The following is a 20,129-nucleotide window of genomic DNA, read 5'->3' on the forward strand; positions in this document are numbered from 1 at the left end:
TATTATTATTATTATTATTATTATTTATACACCTCGCATAATCTGTTAGAGTAGACCTTTCTGCCACGTATCAGACTACTGAAGTGATGTTGGACTGGAGCATGTATGGTCAGGGCATTCACGAAACAAGAGGGGAGTTTTAACTTTAAAATATATTTATACATATTATACAACAGAAAGAACAAGCAAATTAATGTTACACTTACCAAACAGCACTTAGGAATTGTAGTTATAGGTATATATATATATCTATAAATACGTGCCGCTTCTTATAATGCAAAGTTTGTTTACTTTAGTAATACAGACCTCCCCTACTGAACGGTCGCATCCACTGTTGGAAGTAAGTGGGTGTCTGGTCTCCTATTTCAAAGAGTAAGTGGATTCCGAAATAGAGATATTGGAATCTGGAGAGTCAGTGAGATAGAGAAAATACAAGGGGAGGCAAATTAAGTGACAGTTTCTGGACTGTACTGTCGGACCACGTACATAAACTGGATTATTGTAACTTTTCATCCAGCACATTTGTGTTAACAGCATTATTTTTCTTAACTGCATTGCTGCATCTTTCCAACTAGATGAACTGGGATAGTTGGAGATCTCACTTCGTAAGTTCAACTATGTATTTTTTGGAAAAAAAAACAAACAAAAAAAAAACAGAACATTTGGGGAACGATCATGCTCAGTAGAATAACAATAGTTTCCACCTCTACCTTAAAACTAAAATTCAAGCTATATGATTACGTGAATCTGCAGCATTTTTTTTTTTTTTTTGTATAAATTTGTTAAAAGTACAGTATAGCTGGTCGCTTACATTCAGTATTCTTGTGTCTGTTTCACTGTTTTATGTACTTGTATAATCTGTAGTTAAATGTTGCGTTTTTATTTGCACTGTACTGTAATGTATTTGAAATGAATCAGACTTAAGTAGTCTTTGAAACTAATAGACAATTCCCAATGCGGTATTGAAGGACATTTAATACCGCTAATGCCACTCATTTAATGTCGACTGAAATGGGAAATTGCTGTCTTTCTAAATTGTGTTTGCACGTCAGGTATAGCGATTCACAGGTTCTGTACTGTGTTTGAAGTTCCCGATGTATGTCATAGTCCACCACAAGGGGGTGCTGCTGACAAGAGCGTTACCTTGAACCAGCGACCTGTAGAGCAATAGAACAAATATGAGCGCGTGACGCTTGATACACGTTGTGATATGTTTTAGTAAACTGTTTGTATTGTCAAATTGAGTGTTGACTACACTTGGATTCTTTTTAACCTGGATTTGTATAAAATACATAAAGGCATTTCTGTAATACCCTTTTTTTATATTGAGAAGAAACATGCCTTAGCATGTGTCGAAAACGGCAATATATATATATATATTATATTATTTGCCGTTTACAATATATATATATATATATATATATATATATATATATATATATATATATATATATATATATATATATTATATATATAAATGGCCAACTAATATTTTAACGTATTTTTAATTTATTTACTTTTTTCTTTATAGTGATAGCACATGTTTAGTTAAAATATACGTATAAAGTATATGCACATTAAGACATGCAAGGGGTTATTAGGAAATCAAATTAGATAAGACAGAGAAGGCATTGTGCCTGCGGAAGAATAATCATGAGCTAACCCTTTATTCCACTAGTTATTTAAATAATGTTCTGATTGATTAAATAAAGTTGATAATAGTGAAACTGTTCTACATTATAACTGGTACAACAGAATAAAGAATAAACTCCCATACTTAAAAAAAACAAAAAAAAACCAAAAAAAAACAACAACAACAACATAAAAAACCAGACTTTAAATCTTGAACACTTGTTGGTAACAGATTGGTGTCACAGTGTTCTGTCTCAAGGGGTGAAGAGCGAGATCCAGATATATTATGCTATTTATTTGATACGTTCAGTTTTATAAGCCATGATATCCACATCATATTTGCAACAGGAGGGACAACATTATAATTGATTTTTAAAAAAAATAGAATATAACATGATTTCACTGAAAGAAAGACATAGGTCCTAAGAAAAAGTTGATGAACAAAGAACAAACAAGAAATATACAAAAGTCTTGTATATGTTGCATTTTTCTACTCTGATGCATTATGAGCATCAACAATTTACTCAAAGCCTCCACTAGTGTTTTCTACTATTATAACAACAAGCATGGCAGAAGGCACAGGTGCTGTTGTCCATCCATCAACAGTCCAAAGCACCTTTGACCATTGTTCCATAGTCCAATTTCTGTGTTCTCTTGTGTATATTGTAGCGTTTTAGTCTTTCTTTACAGAGCTGTTCTTACTGCAACACATCCTTTAAGTCCTGATTTCAAGAGTGACCTTCGTACTGTTGATTTGATGGACAACAACATCTTTGCTTTCTGCCAGGTCTGTTGTCAGTTCAATGCTTGTCTTCTTTCTATTCCTTATGGATATTATCTTCAAGTATTGCTCATCCTTTTTAGACAGCTTTTTTGGGTCTTCCAGTCCTGGGTTTGTCAATTACAGATGATGTTTCTCTGTACTTGTTGGTTATGCTTCAGGTACCACACCATGAAAATCAAGTGATGCAAGCTGTTTTACTCAATGTTTTTCCTTCTTTATGCAACTCAAGGCTGTTATAATAGTAGAAAACACTAGTGGAGGCTTTAAGTAAATTGTTGATGCTCATAATGTATCAGAGTAGAAAAATGCAACATGTCTAAGACATTTGCACAGCAATGTGTGTGTGTGTGTGTGTGTGTGTGTGTGTGTGTGTGTGTGTGTCTATATATATATATATATATATATATATATATATATATATATATATATATAGATAGTGGTTTGCAGAAGTTTTCACTCCCCTGCAAAGCTTTCACATTTTGTTGGCACCTGAGTGTACTCGACGACGCTTTCAAATTAGACTTTACATGTAGAATCTACACAAACTACTCCACATTGATAAAGTTAAACAATTCATAAATGCATATAGAATATAACTAACTAAGATTTACAGAGAAAAACAGATTAATCTCAGTGCATAAGTACTCAACCCCTTTGCTACTGCAGCCCTAAATCAGCTCAGGTGCAAATGATTTGTTTGAAAGGTCACAAAATTAGTGAAATGGTTTCTAATTGTGTGTACTCAAAGTGGTTTAACTTGTAGATAATTTCCCTGAGGTATATAAAGACTTTCAAGCTGAAACATACATAGTGATCCAACAAAGCAACCTTGAAGACCAAGCAGCTTTCGATGCAAGTAAAGGATAAAGTGGTAGAGAGGCACAGAGCAGAAGAAGGGTACAGGAAAATTTCAAAGGCGCTGATTATCCCTATATGGAAGTGGAAGTATGCATCATACCACCCGGATACTACCCAAATCAGGTTGACCTCCGAGATTGAGCAGCCGGACAAGCAGGAAACTGGTTCGGGATGTCACTCTGAAGCAAACAATGACCTTGAGAAATCTTCAAAGTTCTGTGTCTGAGATGGGAGTCAGTGGCAAGAAAGAAGCCATTACCTAAAAAGCCTCATCTTAAAGCACGTATGGAGTTTGCAAAAAAGCATGTAGATGATACTGCAGACATGTTGAATAAGATTAAGTGGTCAGACAAGATAAACATGTTACTTTTCGGTCTAAATTCCAAGCGTTACGTCTGGCGCAAGCCCAACACTGCACATCACCCAGTCAACACCATCCCAACTGTCAAGCATGGTGGTGGCAGCATCATGTTATGGGGATGCTCCTCTTCAACAGGGACTGGGAAGTTTGTCAGGATAGAAGGGAGAATGGATGGTGCAAAGTACAGATGAATCCTTGAGGAAAACCTGTTTGATTCAGCCAAGAGTCTGAAACTGAGGAGGAAATTCACATTTAAGCAAGACAATGACCCAAAGCACAAAGCTAAAGCCACACTGGAATTGTTGAAGAAGAAGATAATTAATGTTCTTGAATAGCCCAGCCAAAGTCCTGACTTGAATCCAATCGAAAATTAATGCGAGACTTGAAGATTACAGTCCATCGACGATTTCCAACAAACTTATCAGAACTGAAGCAATTTTCACCTGAATAATTGGCTAAAATTTCACCATCCTACTATGCAAAGCTAATAGAGACCTATCCATAAAGATTCATAGCAGTAATTGCTACAAAAGGTGCTTTTACCAAGGACTGACTTAAGGGGTTAAATACTTACGCAACCAGTAAATTTCATTTTGTACATTTTCTTTGCAAGTTTTGCTGACATTTAACCTCCTCCTCATATAACAATGTTCAGTTTAACCACTACAGCTTTGAAAAACTGCACACATTATTTGTAATTTAATAAAATGTGAAAACTTTGCAGGTGGGTGAATACTTCTGCAAACCACTGTATATATAGTTCATTTACGCATTAATGTTGTTTAAAGCCAAATTGTATAAGGTGTATAGGTGAGATACATAATGCCTCAAAGAAATTCCCAAACAAAGCCCTTCCCAGGCCTTTTTACAATAGTTATTCTTCTTAAACATTATTCTTAAAATCAGTAATGTCCAAAGAACAACCCAGAAACTTCTTTACATTCATATTGCCATATTTCCACATATTGACTGCTCAATTTGATGTAATATTTGTGTTTGTGCAGTTTTTACAAGTCATTGTAGAAGCAATTCAAGTTTAGTGGCTGTGAAACACAGCCCTTGCTAGGAGATATGAGATGAGTGTAAAGTCTCTCCAACATTAAACACTGCATACTTGATTCTTTTTGTGATAGAAACATCTCTACTGTCTTTGTGATGCCTCAATAAGCACCAGCTAGCTCAGGCTGGGGGCCTCTTTTTGTGGTTAAGCTGGCTGTGGAGTTCTATGAGGTTTTTTGAAGAGGGTTAAGACAAAGGACAGCTATTAGTAATGCATTTATAATGTCACCGTATGGTAGAGTAATGACTAACCCCCTGAAGCGATACATTGCTGTGAGCGCCACTCAATTTATAATTGCTTGTTGAAATGTCTTTATTTAGACAAATGCTCACAATTAAAAAGGGGACATCTCGTTATCACCTTTGGATTATGTTAATAAAGCAACGTAATAAATTTGATATGGTTTATTTTATGTCGTCTTTTAAAATATATTTTTTCAGGTTGGAGCAATGTATCATTGCCAACACGGTCTCAAGACAAGCAGTGACAGAATACTAAACTGTTGTAGGCAGACATGCATTGGAAACTTGTGAAAGGAAAGATGTGTTACGGTATTCCACAGCACTGATCAAACTTAACAAAGGCGTAATAATTGTGGATCTGATCTGTAGTTTAAGAGCTGTATTCCAATCTTTTTGTTTTATATCCATGAACCTAACAAATGAATTAGCCCTACCTGTAATGCAATAAGGGGTACCATGGTTCATCTATACCTATATTTGATAGAAGTTTCATTTCTTACTGATAAAGGTATTAAATAACTAAACTGTATTGAAATGTTGTATTTTACCTGGATGAAATTACTTCTCCATTCAGAAGTTGTTTTGAAGTTAAACAGGTGGGCAGTAGGATTCCGCTTTGCAACCACTGACTGAGGAATGGTCTTACAAGAGAGCCAATCCTAATAGAAAGGGACTGACAGAGATTGGTCTTCATTAGGAGCTGGTCTTTATGTGAAATGGGTTACAAGGAGGGCTATTGCTGTATTGCTCAAGAAGGAATGCCCAGGGATTGTTGGCAGCATTTACTCGCCCTGCGAGTACACTACTTTTTGCCCCATTGAAGAATCATTTTATACATTGTGTTTTGCAGTTGCCTAGTGGAATAGGCTCAGACACACATAATATATTCAGAATGCTGCTTGCAAGTAAAGGGGATTGTAGATAACATTTGTGTGTGTGTGTGTGTGTGTGTGTGTGTGTGTATATGTGTGTGTGTGTGTGTGTATATATATATATATATATATATACAGTACTGTGCAAAAGTTTTAGGCAGGTGTGAAAAAATGCTGTAAAGTAAGAATGCTTTCAAAAATAGACATGTTAATAGTTTATATTTATCAATTAACTAAATGCAAAGTGAGTGAACAGAAGAAAAATCTAAATCAAATCCATATTTGGTGTGAATCATCAATTCAATATGTAGGTTGAAACACAATCATTAACTGAAACAGAAACAGCTGTGTAGGAGGAATAAAACTGGGTGAGGAACAGCCAAACTCAGCTAACAAGGTGAGGTTGCTGAAGACAGTTTACTGTCAAAAATCATACACCATGGCAAGACTGAGCACAGCAACAAGACACAAGGTAGTCATACTGCATCAGCAAGGTCTCTCCCAGGCAGAAATTTCAAGGCAGACAGGGGTTTCCAGATGTGCTGTCCAAGCTCTTTTGAAGAAGCACAAAGAAACGGACAACGCTGAGGACCGTAGACGCAGTGGTCGGCCAAGGAAACTTACTGCAGCAGATGAAAGACACATCATGCTTACTTCCCTTCGTAATCGGAAGATGTCCAGCAATGCCATCAGCTCAGAATTGGCAGAAAACAGTGGGACCCTGGTGCACCCATCTACTGTCCGGAGAAGTCTGGTCAGAAGTGGCCTTCATGGAAGACTTGCGACCAAAAAGCCATACCTCCGACGTGGAAATAAGGCCAAGCGACTCAACTATGCATGAAAACACAGGAACTGGGATGCAGAAAAATGGCAGAAGGTGCTCTGGACTGATGAGTCAAAATTTGAAATATTTGGCTGTAGCAGAAGGCAGTTTGTTCGCCGAAGAGCTGGAGAGCGGTACACGAATGAGTGTCTGTAGGCAACAGTGAAGCATGGTGGAGGATCCTTGCAAGTTTGGAGATGCATTTCTGCAAATGGAGTTGGGGATTTGGTCAGAATTAATGGTCTCCTGAATGCTGAGAAGTACAGGCAGATACTTATCCATCATGCAATACCATCAGGGAGGCATCTGATTGGCCCCAAATTTATTCTGCAGCATGACAACGACCACAAACATACAGCGAAAGTCATTAAGAACTATCTTCAATGTAAAGAAGAACAAGGAGTCCTGGAAGTGATGGTATAGCCCCCACAGAGCCCTGATCTCAACATCATCGAGTCTGTCTGGGATTACATGAAGAGAGAGAAGCAACTGAGGCTGCCTAAATCCACAGAAGAACTTTGGTTAGTTCTCCAAGATGTTTGGGCCAACCTACCTGCTGAGTTCCTTCAAAAACTGTGTGCAAGTGTACCTAGAAGAATTGATGCTGTTTTGAAGGCAAAGGGTGATCACACCAAATATTAATTTGATTTAGATTTTACTTCTTTTCACTCACTTTGCATTTTGTTAATTGATAAATATAAACTATTAACATGTCTATTTTTGAAAGCATTCTTACTTTACAGCATTTTTTCACACCTGCCTAAAACTTTTGCACAGTACTATATAATAGTATATAATATAATGATTGATTTCCATCACACAAGAGTAGATGTTGATATCCTTCTGTCAGCTCATTTTGCCTCCCCAGTGCATCAGCACACAAAATGGCTGCGATGCTGGCTCCGGGGATCAACCCAATGTGGTCTCCGCAGCGCATCAGCATGACAACCGTCTGAATTGAGCTAAGTAGGGTACATCTCTGGAGTCTTCAAGTGGGCACCTTCCATCCTCAGTGTTTCGTTGACTAGCCCATGACACCTCAAGAGGGCGCAACAGTGATCCTCCACTCAGCTCAGCCCAGCTTACTTACCTGTACATCAGCGTTGCTTTCTTTCTATTGTGCTTGAGATCCCCATCCAGAATCTTTCCATCTCAACCACAGCCAGTTGCTGCTCCTTTCTGCTGCTTCAGATAAGTTCTTCACTGTGCAATGTAACTCTTGGCCACTGAACCCGACGTCTCTGAGAAATCGGGTTGTAGAGTGTGCCACAAATCCTCGACATCCCACCTCCACTGGGTAAACTCGGACTCTCCATCCTTGCTGTTCCACTTCAGCAGCTAGTTGAGCATACCAAAGTTTTTTCCACTCGTACGCCTCATCAACAGCATTTTCCCATGGCATTCTTAACTCTACCAGATGAACAAGGCGTGCTGATCCAGACCACAAGATAATATATGGTCGAATGTTAGTGGTGACAATCTCAGTTGATAAAATAAGCCATTGACCAACATCTGCCAGCATCTTCCAGTCTCTAGAAGCTTCCAGTTGTCCTCGGCGAGGCTTGGTTTTAACAACTTTTCTTGGTGGTTGCTCTCCTGGATGGAGGATTATTGTCTTTTGTGTGTAATGCTTTGATGGAACTGGTGGCAACTTATTGGTCAGGTTACTATGTCTTCCAATGCTAAGGCCAAACATCACAACACCTGATCATGGCACCAAGAAAACCATCCTTGGCTAAGACCCACCTTACATCCTGTCAAAATGTGCCTTAATGTTGCAGGTGATGAACACAAAGGACATGAAGGATCCTCACCCACCCAGAAGTTTAGGTTCTGTGGTGATGGGAGAACATCATATGCTGATCTGATGATGAAATTGATTCTGCTCTGTTCCATTGTCCAAAGGTCTTGCCAGCCAATCTTAATTGTTCCACACCCTCCCATCTCATCCATTCTCCCTGCTTGGCCTGGGAAACAGCCTTTACACACCTGATTTTCTCCTCCTGCTTTTGCACCTGTATGGTCACAAAATAAAGTGCAGGGATGTTCAGAGACAATCAATCACACTGATTGTTGCATCAAAGGTTTATTGCAGTGGTCATCAAACAACAGAGCGCTCCGGAGAATAACGGTCACTTTATCAGTAACCAGTGTATTCTACCGGGGTAAAGCATGTACATGGGTTATATAGTTTCTACATAAAATCCCTTGCTCCCATCAGGATTTGGCATGCCTAACCCTGACCCCCCACCCCCTCCGTTGCGGTATGTTCATTTCAGAAATCAGTTAAGATTAAGCAAGCATTTTATGGTTAAGCAATCATAGCACTTCTCCTTACCCTTCCTCTTTCCCCAGTCATCTGACTCTGACTCAACCTAAGGGTGTGATGGAACATTCTGTCCTTTCTTCCACCTTTCACAAGTTCTTCATATTGCAAAACTGCACCCCAATAATTGTTGGTTGATCCTGTTATCCTGTTTGGTTCCTTCACACCTCATTGACTACCAGCTTCCTCCGTTGAACTTGTGTTGCCTTATGCCATGTAGGAGGAGCTGAACTGAGACCAAAACCTCCTTTTCCATACTGAACTTGCCCCATAATATCTTTTTTCGAAGGGCAGCCTTAGCATCTTCCACAGCTTTCTTTGTCGTCCATTTTCTTCCAGTTTTCCACAAAGGTGCTGTCTCCTTTACGGATTTGCCGCATGAATTTACTAATGTCATTTCCAGCCGGACTTTGGCGCACTTAAACTCCTCGGTTAGAGCAGAGATTGGTAGCTGCAGTATTCCTTTACCATAACATCCCACTCTGCTGAGGTAGCGAGGAACTCCCAACCATTTCCTGACATATGAACTGATTAAAGCTTCCAGCTTCTCAACTGTTGTCTAGGAAACCTCGTACACAGTCATTAGCCGCAGCAGTCTTGGCAGTAGACCAAACTGAAAGCAGTTTGCCTGGTAATGCTGTCTGTGCTCTTCAACCCTTTCACTGCTTGTTGTCTAACTTCTCCCACACGAACTGTGTCCTTTTGAACCCTGTCGTACCATCTCCCTAGGCTTTTCACTGGCTTCTCGGACACTGTTGGTCTTGCCTCACCATTAATGTAGAACCTTTTATCCACTACTTTACCTTTAATTATAGAGATGCTCCTTGATTTAATGGGCTTGAATTGCATTCATGCCCATTCAATGTTATTGGTTAATTTACCCAATAACCGATTAGTACAGGCTACTGTTGTAGTCATTGTTGTCATGTCATCCATGTATGCTCAAATTGGTGGTAGTCGCATTCCAGAAGCCGAGCTCTCTCCTCCCACTACCCATTTTGATGCCCTTATAATTACTTCCATTGCCATGGTAAAAGCCAGCGGAGAAATGATACATCCTGCCATTATTCCAACTTCTAGGCATGTAGTGCTGAATTCTGAAGTTGAAAGACTAAATTGCAAATCTCCAAAGTAGACTTTCACTAAATTTGTTATTGTCGTCGCTACGTTGAAAAAATCAAATGCTGCCCAAAGAAGTTCATGTGGCACTGAACCATATGCATTAGCCAAATCCAGGAATGTCGCTTGGAGCTCCTTCCTCTCCTTTTTGGCTGATTGAATTTGTTGCCAGATTATGCTGATGTGTTCTAAGCATCCTGGGAAACCTGGACTGCCTGTTTTTGTACTGAAGTGTCAATGAAGCAGTTCTTTAATCTCTGAGCAGTAATGCTCAGAGAAAAGCTTGCCTTCTATGTTTAATAGGAACTCTGTTTGGCCCTGGAGATGATGATGCCCTTGCTTTATTCACAGCTTGCTCTACTTCTTTCCGCTTAGGTGCACAGTCCTCCATTTGGTATTCAGGTGGATTGATATGTGGGATATCTGGTGGAATTGACATAGGCTCCTGCCTTTTTGAATCTGTATGTGTTTCCTCCAAATATCTCTCCAGCTCAAACTTAGATGATTTTAGTGTGCCATTTTTCTCACTGGTAAATATCTTCTTTACAAATTTCAATGAATCTTTATAAAAGTTAGTTCTCACACACTCTTTCTTTTTGTAGCGTTTCTGTAGTCGCTCAGCTCTGCGCAATGTTGCAAGTTTATCTTTTATGACCCTTTGTAACAGATTGAGTCCCTCCTTCTGACTTTGTTCTGCTTTTCTCCATTGCTTCCTCAACTGCCTCCTTTCTCTAACTAAGCGTTCAATCTCCTGCTGCCGTCTAGACTTTCCAGGAATACTTTGTACTTTTTCCTTCCTTTTTTCAATTCCAAACCTCTCACTTCCATATGTGTAGGTGATTTCTCCAAATTTATCCAGCTTCTTTTCAACTGTTCCATTTAACCTTTCCAAAGTAAAACATATCCGTGTTTACTGTGTCTCACATAGTTTTCTTACAAGCTCTTGTTGAGGTTCTTTTCTCTCTTACACTGGACTGGAGTCTTTAAGACTTTCAGGATAATTTAGGCTTACAGTCAAGATCCAGCTATAACAGGCCCCGATTCTACGAGACTCATTGCAGTAGCCTCTGTTTATGTCAGTTGACATTATGCTGCTGATAAATATACAGTCAAGAACATTTCAGAGTTACAGAGCATGGAGATACAGGGATATTTGCAGAGATGAAATACTATATTTGATAATAAGTTTTGGCATTAGTCATAAATGCTTGTTAAAGCACATGTTTTTAATTTCTGGCTAAGGTAACTTCTCGTTCAGTTTGCTACCTGCTGCTTAATTTCTCAAAATGTATTATTATTATTATTATTATTATTATTATTATTATTATTATTATTATAATAATAATAATAATAATAATAATAATAATAATAATAATAATAATAATAATAATGACAGCATGGTGGTGTAGTGGTTATCTTTGCTGCCTCAGAGTGCCAGGGTCCTGGGTTTGAATCTGGCCTAAGGGGTCTGTTTTCGTGGAGTTTGCATGTTCTCCCTGTGTTTGTGTGGGTTTACTCCAGTTTCATCCCAGAGTCCAAAGACATGCTGGCCAGGTTGATTGGTCACTCTAAATTGCCCTCAGTGTGTATGTGTGGTGCCCTGCAATGGATGGGCATTCCATCCATGGTGTAGTCGTGCCTTGCGGCCTGTGTATGCCAGGCTAGGCTCCGACTCACCATGACCCTGTAAAGTATTAAGTGGTTATTGATAAATAATAATATTAGGAATATTGCACATCCAGCTGTGCATAATAAGGCTGTCATTTTATCAAGGGTTTCTGGTGATTCATCAGTGTCAGCAGAAACCACAGTTAGAATTACTGCCTTACAGTATATGTACAGTTTTGGTGTATATTATGTGTTATAATACATGGTAACATAACAGAAATTGTAGAACTAGCAGTGTTTATTTTTAATTCTTTAAAAAGTGCTAAGCATAATATTGGAAAACAGAATAAAAAAAAAAGTAAAATAAGTTTATTTTTAACAGTTATTACAAAAGTGTGTTTTAGGAGTGGCGGTTCCTTTCTTTTTTTAGACTGTCTTACCACAGACCCTCTGCTGAAAGAGATGGAAGTGTTCTTAGACACAAAGACCCCTAGTTATCCTTTTATAAACCGTGGAACACAATTTTGTTGTAAGTGACTCTGCAGCTGATGCATAGTTCACACACCCTAGTCTCATATCTTGTAAAGCACTTTGTGGTGGTGGTCCACTATGAAAGGCACTATATAAAGATTATTATTATGTTTCACAACCTAAGTCAAAGGAACTGACCAGGAAACAATAATGATTAATGATTCAAGTAATAAATTTAATGTTCATGCTTGCTTTGTAATTATTAAGCATCCATGTAAGGGGAGTTTGTATGAGTTTGTCAACCTGCTGCACCCCACCTACACCCCTGATACTGCTAATATCTTAGGAACCATTCAAGCCGATCATTTCAATGTTGTGGAAACTGAGGGTAAAATTGAATGGAACCCTTTGACCTGTGACTTCAGATGGCCACCATTTTTGGGGTCAGGTGACCTTTTTGACATGTTGAGGATATTTTAGTAGAGTTTCAGAAAGACTACACATGTGTGGTACAAGATATGTCATGAAAAACTAATACATAATGTGTTTCAGTCATGAGAGCTTCATGATTTATCATGACATCCGCTATACTTGTTCATGTTGTACCATACTCTAATTTTGTATTTTTATTTCCATTCAGAGGAAAAAAATACACTGTGTAGCAAAAAACCTGGAAAATCAACCATTTAATGCGTTGGTCACCATCTGTGAATCCTGTTTGTCTCGTTGAACTGCACTGTCTTAGCTCCAGCTCTATGATGATAATATATGGGTCTGCAATGCAAATTCAGCATGTGGAAGTAAAGTCTCTTAGTGTCTGGGTCAAGTAGGACCAATAGAAGTTTAGTAGGATAAATAGATTTTTAAGAATGCATTTCTGTCTAATGAAATACCATTCATTCATGTTAACGGTATGGTATTAATGGTAGAACAAAAATGGTGATCTAAAATTAAGTGTCAAGGATATAATAAAAAACAGGGGGAAAAAACAAGAATTGGAAACCAAATAGCATGAATGATATGTGGGGGAAATGATGTAATGATTGCATTTTTTATTCTGTTTATTCTACCTGTGATATAGGGGAAGATTCAGCAGTCTGGCAAATAACATCCTAACTGTCAAACAGAGTCTTGTTTGTGATCTGTATCAATGCAATCTACCCTGTTGCTTGTTTTTAACCAGAGTGGCATTAAGAGAACGATCTTTGCCTTGCACTGCATTACGTTATTATAAAATGAAGCTATTACTTCCCAACTTACATCTATCAAAAGCCCTAAGTTCTGTTGATGCTGATTGTTTTTTAAAACATGCCTCAAGGCATTGTCAGGTTGCTATGGTTTCATCGAGTCCTCTGGGAATTGGTTAAAGAGCCTACAATCTGCCATGGAAATTGCAACAAAAAAAAATACTCTTCAGAAAATAAAACTTTTTCTTGTGCCGTCTATAAAGGGTCAATTTCTGCATGTTTATAGGTTGCCATAGCAACAAAAGATGGGTGAAAAATGCTGCTTTTGTGTCAAAAGCTGCATTGTCCTGATTTTAAAGAGGCTTGAGTTAATCATGCATCAGGAACCAAGTCTGGCTTTCCAGAAGTTTAATTGCATTAAAATATTAAATGCATGACTAGTGTTAAGTCTTGGCCAGAAGCCATAAGTTGGCTCTTCCTGGTAGCAGAACAAAAGTTTAACACTGCTACTCACATTTTGCAATATTTAATGGCACTGCAATGTCCCAGGAGAACATTTGTACAAACCATTCAACGGAAGCTTTACTGTTATGAAAGAAAAAAAAAAAAAAAAAAAAAAACACTTTTGTTGGTACATATTTTGTTGGAAGACAAGCTGAAATTACACAGCAGGCTTGTTTATTTAGTTTTACAGTTTTAAAAAATAATAATAGAAAACTAGCAACACTTAGCTACTATTAGTCTTCAGAAACACCACTGAATATAAATTTCTTCAGTGTCAAAGTTGTTTTGATTTCAGTTAATGAAGGTAATTTTTTGTACAATACTCACATTTGCACTTGCCGTGGTGATTCCAGTGTGACTCGGAAGGGGGTGGCGATTAGAGACCTTCTTCGGATCTTCTACTGCCAGCACTTGGGGAGATCTGTGATAGCTGCAGAGAACAATTTATAGGGACATGGAAAGGAGATACACGGCATGCCTGAACCAGGCAACACAGGCACCTTTAGATAAACCTCTTCGGACCTCTTCATACTGTGAAGCCCCTTGCATATATTTAATTGCACGCTGTACTGCACACTGCAATACACTAGCTTGTCCTTCACGTGTGGCTTCAGTTGTTTAGGTTCTTGAAGATCACACTTTTTAATCCCTGAAAGCTGGTAGCACTATAATTTTCACTATACCCATGCAACCTTTTTAAATCTTGTAATGTATTGTGGGCTGATAAAGTCCACAATGATTTTACAACCTATATGTTGGGGGGGGGGGGGTGTCAACCCTGGTCCTGGAGAGCCACAATCCTGCAGGTTTTCTGGGTATCTTTAAATAATCAATAGCTAAAGACCTGGAACAAATGTTAATGTTGACCAATTAAGAAACAAATTGCTCCAATGAAGTAATTGAGAACTCAGTTTGAACAAAAAACAGAAGTCCTGCGGCTCTCCAGGACCAGGGTTGGCCACCCCTGTTACATGTTCACATGTGATATCTTTCAGCTGTGTTCAATAAAGTTTGTTCAATAAAGTTTTAGACTGTTGACCTGGAGAGTTCTGAACTCAAGGGAAACCATGAATCAGGAAGTATTAATAGAAAGCTCTATATCCCCCTTGGCAACGAAGGCATCAGATGAGCTGTTCAACATTACATTTTAGAAAGAACACCTGATCCCAGACAAGGCAAGCTGGAGTATATTGATAGGGTGCCTCTTTGTAAAGTGTCTGTCCTTGAGAGTGAGTCATGACTTGTTGTAATGTACACACTACCTGTTTATTTCTTGTTTCAATTTCACTGGCCACATTAAAAAAAAAAAAAAAAAAAGATTTGTCACTCAGAAATCATTTATCACATGAGCTTAGGTCATTCTTTATACAGTATAACTTTTGGTTAAGAAAAATGAATACACTGCTTTCCGTGATGGCCAGAACAGCCACACTGAGGGAAAATTAAATTAAATAATAAATAAAAAAAAAACAGTATGAAGTATGCCATGTAAAAGCCAGATTCAACTAGGATCTTGCCGATAAATTGGATATATTTCATAAGAAAAAGATTGTACTGAATCACTGTATTACAGATACAGTACTGTACTGTTCATATTCATGTACAGATATGTTTATTCAAAATGTATGAATATGGTTGTAAGATACCATGGGGTTGATGTAAGTTATACCCATTTTGTGGCTAAAATCGACTTTTTGAACGTGACCACAAAAAATGTGCACCTCCTCTGACAGGGGATGCGATGATAAGGCATTATCGTCTCACCCCGCAGGTCATCCTAGACCTAATAGCTAAATTTTACCATATCATTGCCTGCTTGACTGTCGTCTTGGTAACACCGGCAGCACTGACTTCTTTGGTAGCATAACTGGTGTTGGCTGAGGTGTTTCCAAATAACTAATGCTGAGTGACCTCAGCCATAAGGACTCTCAGCTCTTCCTCAGAAAACATTTATTTTTCGTGCACCAAGAGGACTTTGTTGCCCTTCCTCTGACACATTTGTTTTGTTTGGTTTGATTTTCGTGCTCCAAAAATCTCATACAGCACCTACTGCTCTGTACTCCTAACTCACCTCACCTTTGGGCTGTAAGTGCAGCTGCTAAATACACCAATGCACTTGCAGCGTTCATTGCGACCCTCGTTATCATGACTGTGGCTCATTATATGTTTGTGTTGAGTAATTTGCTAAATAATTGCCTGGCCGCTAGGCAATGTGGATTTTGCAGCCGCAATTGTTTGCACTGCGCCTGTCCTTACATCAGCTGTATGTTGTCAGGGCAATATGTTATTAAATAAATAAAACATGTATGCAACTTATCTCAGATACTGGAGTAAAATCTATTAAACAAACAAACAAACCAAAATAAAACTTGTCCACACATGAAAAGGAAAAATAGTTTTAAAATTAAAGAGCCAGTTCATGTTTCTTTCTGGAATGCTTGTGGTAGTTGTCTGTAAGTCACAGTATTATACTTCTTGAAATCTATTCATATATTTGTTTATTTCATATATTTATATATTTAAGACCTGACTGATGTGCGGGCAGAAAACAGACAGGTTTCTTTGCATTTGACACAGTGTAAAACAATATTTAACCACAGCTAGTATCACCTATTGCAAATGAATGATATTAAAAAAACCATAAGTGATGATATCAAATTGAACCCTTGGTAAAGTATGGTAAGCAGAGCAATGAAGCTCTGGGGCTGGTGACTCAATTGTTCTACTCTGAAAAGTCTAATTGCTTTGTTTAATGCAGGTATTGCTCCTGCCTGTGAAATGCCTTGTTTGTTTACCTTTCCCTTCCTTTTTTTGATTTTGCAATAATTTTAAATGGTGTTGCTCCAAAACTGAGATTTAATTATTTAATTTGTAAGTAAATCCAAGATACACAGCTATGTAGTGCTAGGATTTTTCCTTGAGGAAGCATTTCGTTTGACCCAGACACCTTAAAAGCTCTGGTGTGAATCGAGCACAGAACCAGATTGGCACTTACAGCTGTTTTTTTTTAAAGGCTATTATAGCATGCAGTGTTGCGTGATACATTGCCGTTACAGATTCTGTCCCCTGTCGGTGAGATGACTTGAGGTTAACCTGCCATGGATAAAATGGATTTCAGACTGTGCTTTGAGAAATCCTAGTTCAATATAACCAGTGGCATTTTTTTCCTTAATTCTTCTATAGAAATTCCAGTGATAATAAATAGCAGTAGTTTTTTTGAAATGACAGCTGATCATAAACCACCTTCAAAGATATACAAAAACTGTGTTGAGTTGCTCCTTGGTCCATCAATCATCATTATAGGTTTCATTACTGGAAATAGGGTTTAACATGCATTGTTCGCTTTTGTGTTATTTGGTTTCCAATTACTGTTGTTTCATTGTTTTAAGCCACGAACCTTGCTGATCTTAAACATGAATAACACTTGGGTATGAAAACTATCCTGTCCTTCTACCTTTAAATAGAAGTTTGTAAAGGGTTAAACAGATTTTCCATAAGACTTGTTATTTGTTTCTGAAATCATATTTCTTACCAAACAGTTCAGCAATTGAAGGGCTGCTTTATTTGACAGCTACAGTACACACCAGAGGTTCTCAACTGGGGGTCAGCGGCCCCCTAAGGAGGAGGTTTCAGGGGGTCCTCCAAAAATAAACCAGAGAAAGTGTTATTTTCCCTGCATGCTTATGACACGCTGAAACCTATTAGCTTCAGCATGTCATAAGCATGCGCAGAAATGAACGTTTTCTCAGGTTATGTATCAAGTTCTCTGGTTTACGTATGGTGTAATAGAGCTATTTTAGTGGGAAAAAAATGTTGGAAACACACAATAAATTCCAGATATGGATACATTTTTAATTCGACCATCAGCATCATAACAACAAAACCCACAGAATGATAATAAAGAACTTCCTTCAACAAGTTCAACTGTAAGGGCTGAAGAACAGCGAGGAGGTGGTGTTGTGAGTGAAAAACATAAAGCTGTTATTAACCCTGCAAAATTAAGGAAATACAAAGACAGCTACTTGAATTTTGGTTTTATTTGTACTGGAAGTGGACATATACCTCAGCTGCATTGTGTAATATCTCAAAGCAGAATGCTTACCTTACTTACTTTGACACATTCAAAAGCAAAACTACAACTCTGGAAAGGTCGTGCCTGTGGCGGGGGTCTACTGATCTGTTTGAGCTCTTACATTCTTTCATTCAGGAATGAAACATTGACTTTGACGTAATCAAACCGCAGCTGGCAACGCATCTGTCTGGTCTACTCAGCAAATGTAATACTTACTTTCCTGAAGTCATAACGGAACTAGCCGCTACACACCTGTGGGCTACAAATCCCATTAATGAGAATATTGAAGCTAAACTGCCACCCTCTGTCCTATCAAAGCTGTTAGAAGAGCTCACTGATATTTCGTCAGACCGCTCCCTCAAAACCAAGTTCAGTGGAGACATTTTGGTTTGAGTGCTCTGATGAATACAGCACTGCTTCTTCTGCAGCACTGAAAGCGTTGGTCACATTCACTACAACCTATTTATGCTCAGCTATGACATCGATGGAAAGTACTGAGCCATGATGAACATTGACCATTACATGCGTGTGTGTTTGACGAAGATACCTCCATGTCTTGACAAAATTGTTGCTCAGCACCAGCAACAAGTTTCACATTGAGTAAGCAAAACTAAAATAATAAATAATGTATATGGTGGGCCGTGGAATTTTTATGGGGGGGGGGGGCTTAGAAGCAAAAAGGTTGAGGACCCCTGGTATACACTACTATTTTTGTCCACAAAGCTGTCCACAAGGCACTTACCATTCTTTGTGGCTCTTTTCCAGGCTTACAGTAACCCTGGAAACAGGAGATAAGGTTGCAAAGAAGGCTTGTGCTTGGATTACCTATCCTGCAGTGAAAATGACAGGCCTGAGTGCTGTATCCAGAGATTACAGACAGTTTGGGTTCACTGAGAGAGTGACCTCGAGCAGGACGGAGTCCAGATTCAGTCTCTGCTTTAGTAGATTGTAGATTTGGTGCTATTTGTGAGCTGTGGGTGGATGATTTCTTGACAGCCAGCAGAACTAGTCAGAGCCAGATTAGGATACTTCATTAGCAGCATCCCTAAACAACACATCTATAGTCTAAAAACACTGTGCCATTACAGCATGCAGACCACTTGTGTTTGGTGGCACTTCAGCAATTGATCCAGCAGTTGATTACTGCAGTACCTGTGGTGCCTGTGAAAAGGTTAATGGCATTGGCAAAAACAGACTGTTTAGTGTAGGTGGAGTGAACTGGGTATTAAGTGATACAGAATGCCCATGACACTGAGAAGCACCCGATTTAAGCCACTTCATGTATTATCCAGTTTGCATGCTGTGGTATATCTTCACACCTGCCATGGGTGACGCCACTGTGATATATTCAATGTCTTGCTTTTTTCTAAGTCAGTTATTAAAGAACATGCCTCTCTGCTCAGAATAGCTAACCTAGCCTAACTGCATATGATTTACAGATCCCATAGGGGGCTTAAATGTTATAACCCATTAGTTAACAAATACACAGGTAGCTGTGCACCATGTTTATTTTGTATTTAAAATATTTAACCTGGAGTATGCATATTGTTTACAAGGGCATAGTTATTTGGTTGGTTATCCTACTACTGTATATTTGAAGACGAAAAAAGCATGCACACCATATTACTGAAGAAGCTAAACCATCTGATCTCTCACATAATCGACTGTGATTTATGTAGATTATAGTGAGCTGTTAGTATTGGATGTCAACTGGGCAGAAACAATACGATTTTGGAATCAAACATTACAAGTCACAATAAAGAGCCTAGCTCATATGAATAAGAGTTGGAATTAAAATAGACTGGTTGAAACTCCATTGGGATTCCAGAGTTTTAGTTTCTGTGGAATTATATTTTCATTCCCTGCGTTTATCATACAATGTTTTTGTACATATTAAGAAATAAGTACCATAGTATTTATGTAACAAATATTGTAGTTCTTTATTTATGGGTGAACTTTGTGGGCTGAGAGTCTTGCCTCAGTTGTACAGTGGGGGGACAAAGAATACATGGAACAGCAGCAGGGTCTGAAGATCAAGTAAATGATGTGTTGAAACACTTGCCTACAAACAACTGATTACACATGGGTGTCTAAACAAACTATGCATTTCTTGAACTCTTGAATTTATAATGCTGGTACAGTGGCTTGCGAAAGTATTGACCCCCCTTGGCATTTTTCCTATTTTGTTGCCTTACAACCTGGAATTAAAA

The 20,129-nt window shown here is 38.4% G+C and overlaps 1 protein-coding gene across 1 annotated transcript in view; it reads left to right on the top strand.

The window, feature by feature from the left end:
- The first annotated feature begins 389 nt into the window (after nucleotides 1-389).
- Nucleotides 390-20,129, top strand: part of LOC121312732 (semaphorin-5A-like) — a 130,609-nt gene continuing 110,869 nt past the window's right edge. The window contains exon 1 of the mRNA XM_041244455.1: nucleotides 390-605. The gene's annotated coding sequence lies outside the window, so the exon portion shown is untranslated. The remainder of the gene's footprint in view (nucleotides 606-20,129) is intronic.

Source organism: Polyodon spathula, chromosome 3, assembly GCF_017654505.1.
Source record: "Polyodon spathula isolate WHYD16114869_AA chromosome 3, ASM1765450v1, whole genome shotgun sequence".
In the NCBI taxonomy this organism is placed as follows: Eukaryota; Metazoa; Chordata; class Actinopteri; order Acipenseriformes; family Polyodontidae; genus Polyodon; species Polyodon spathula.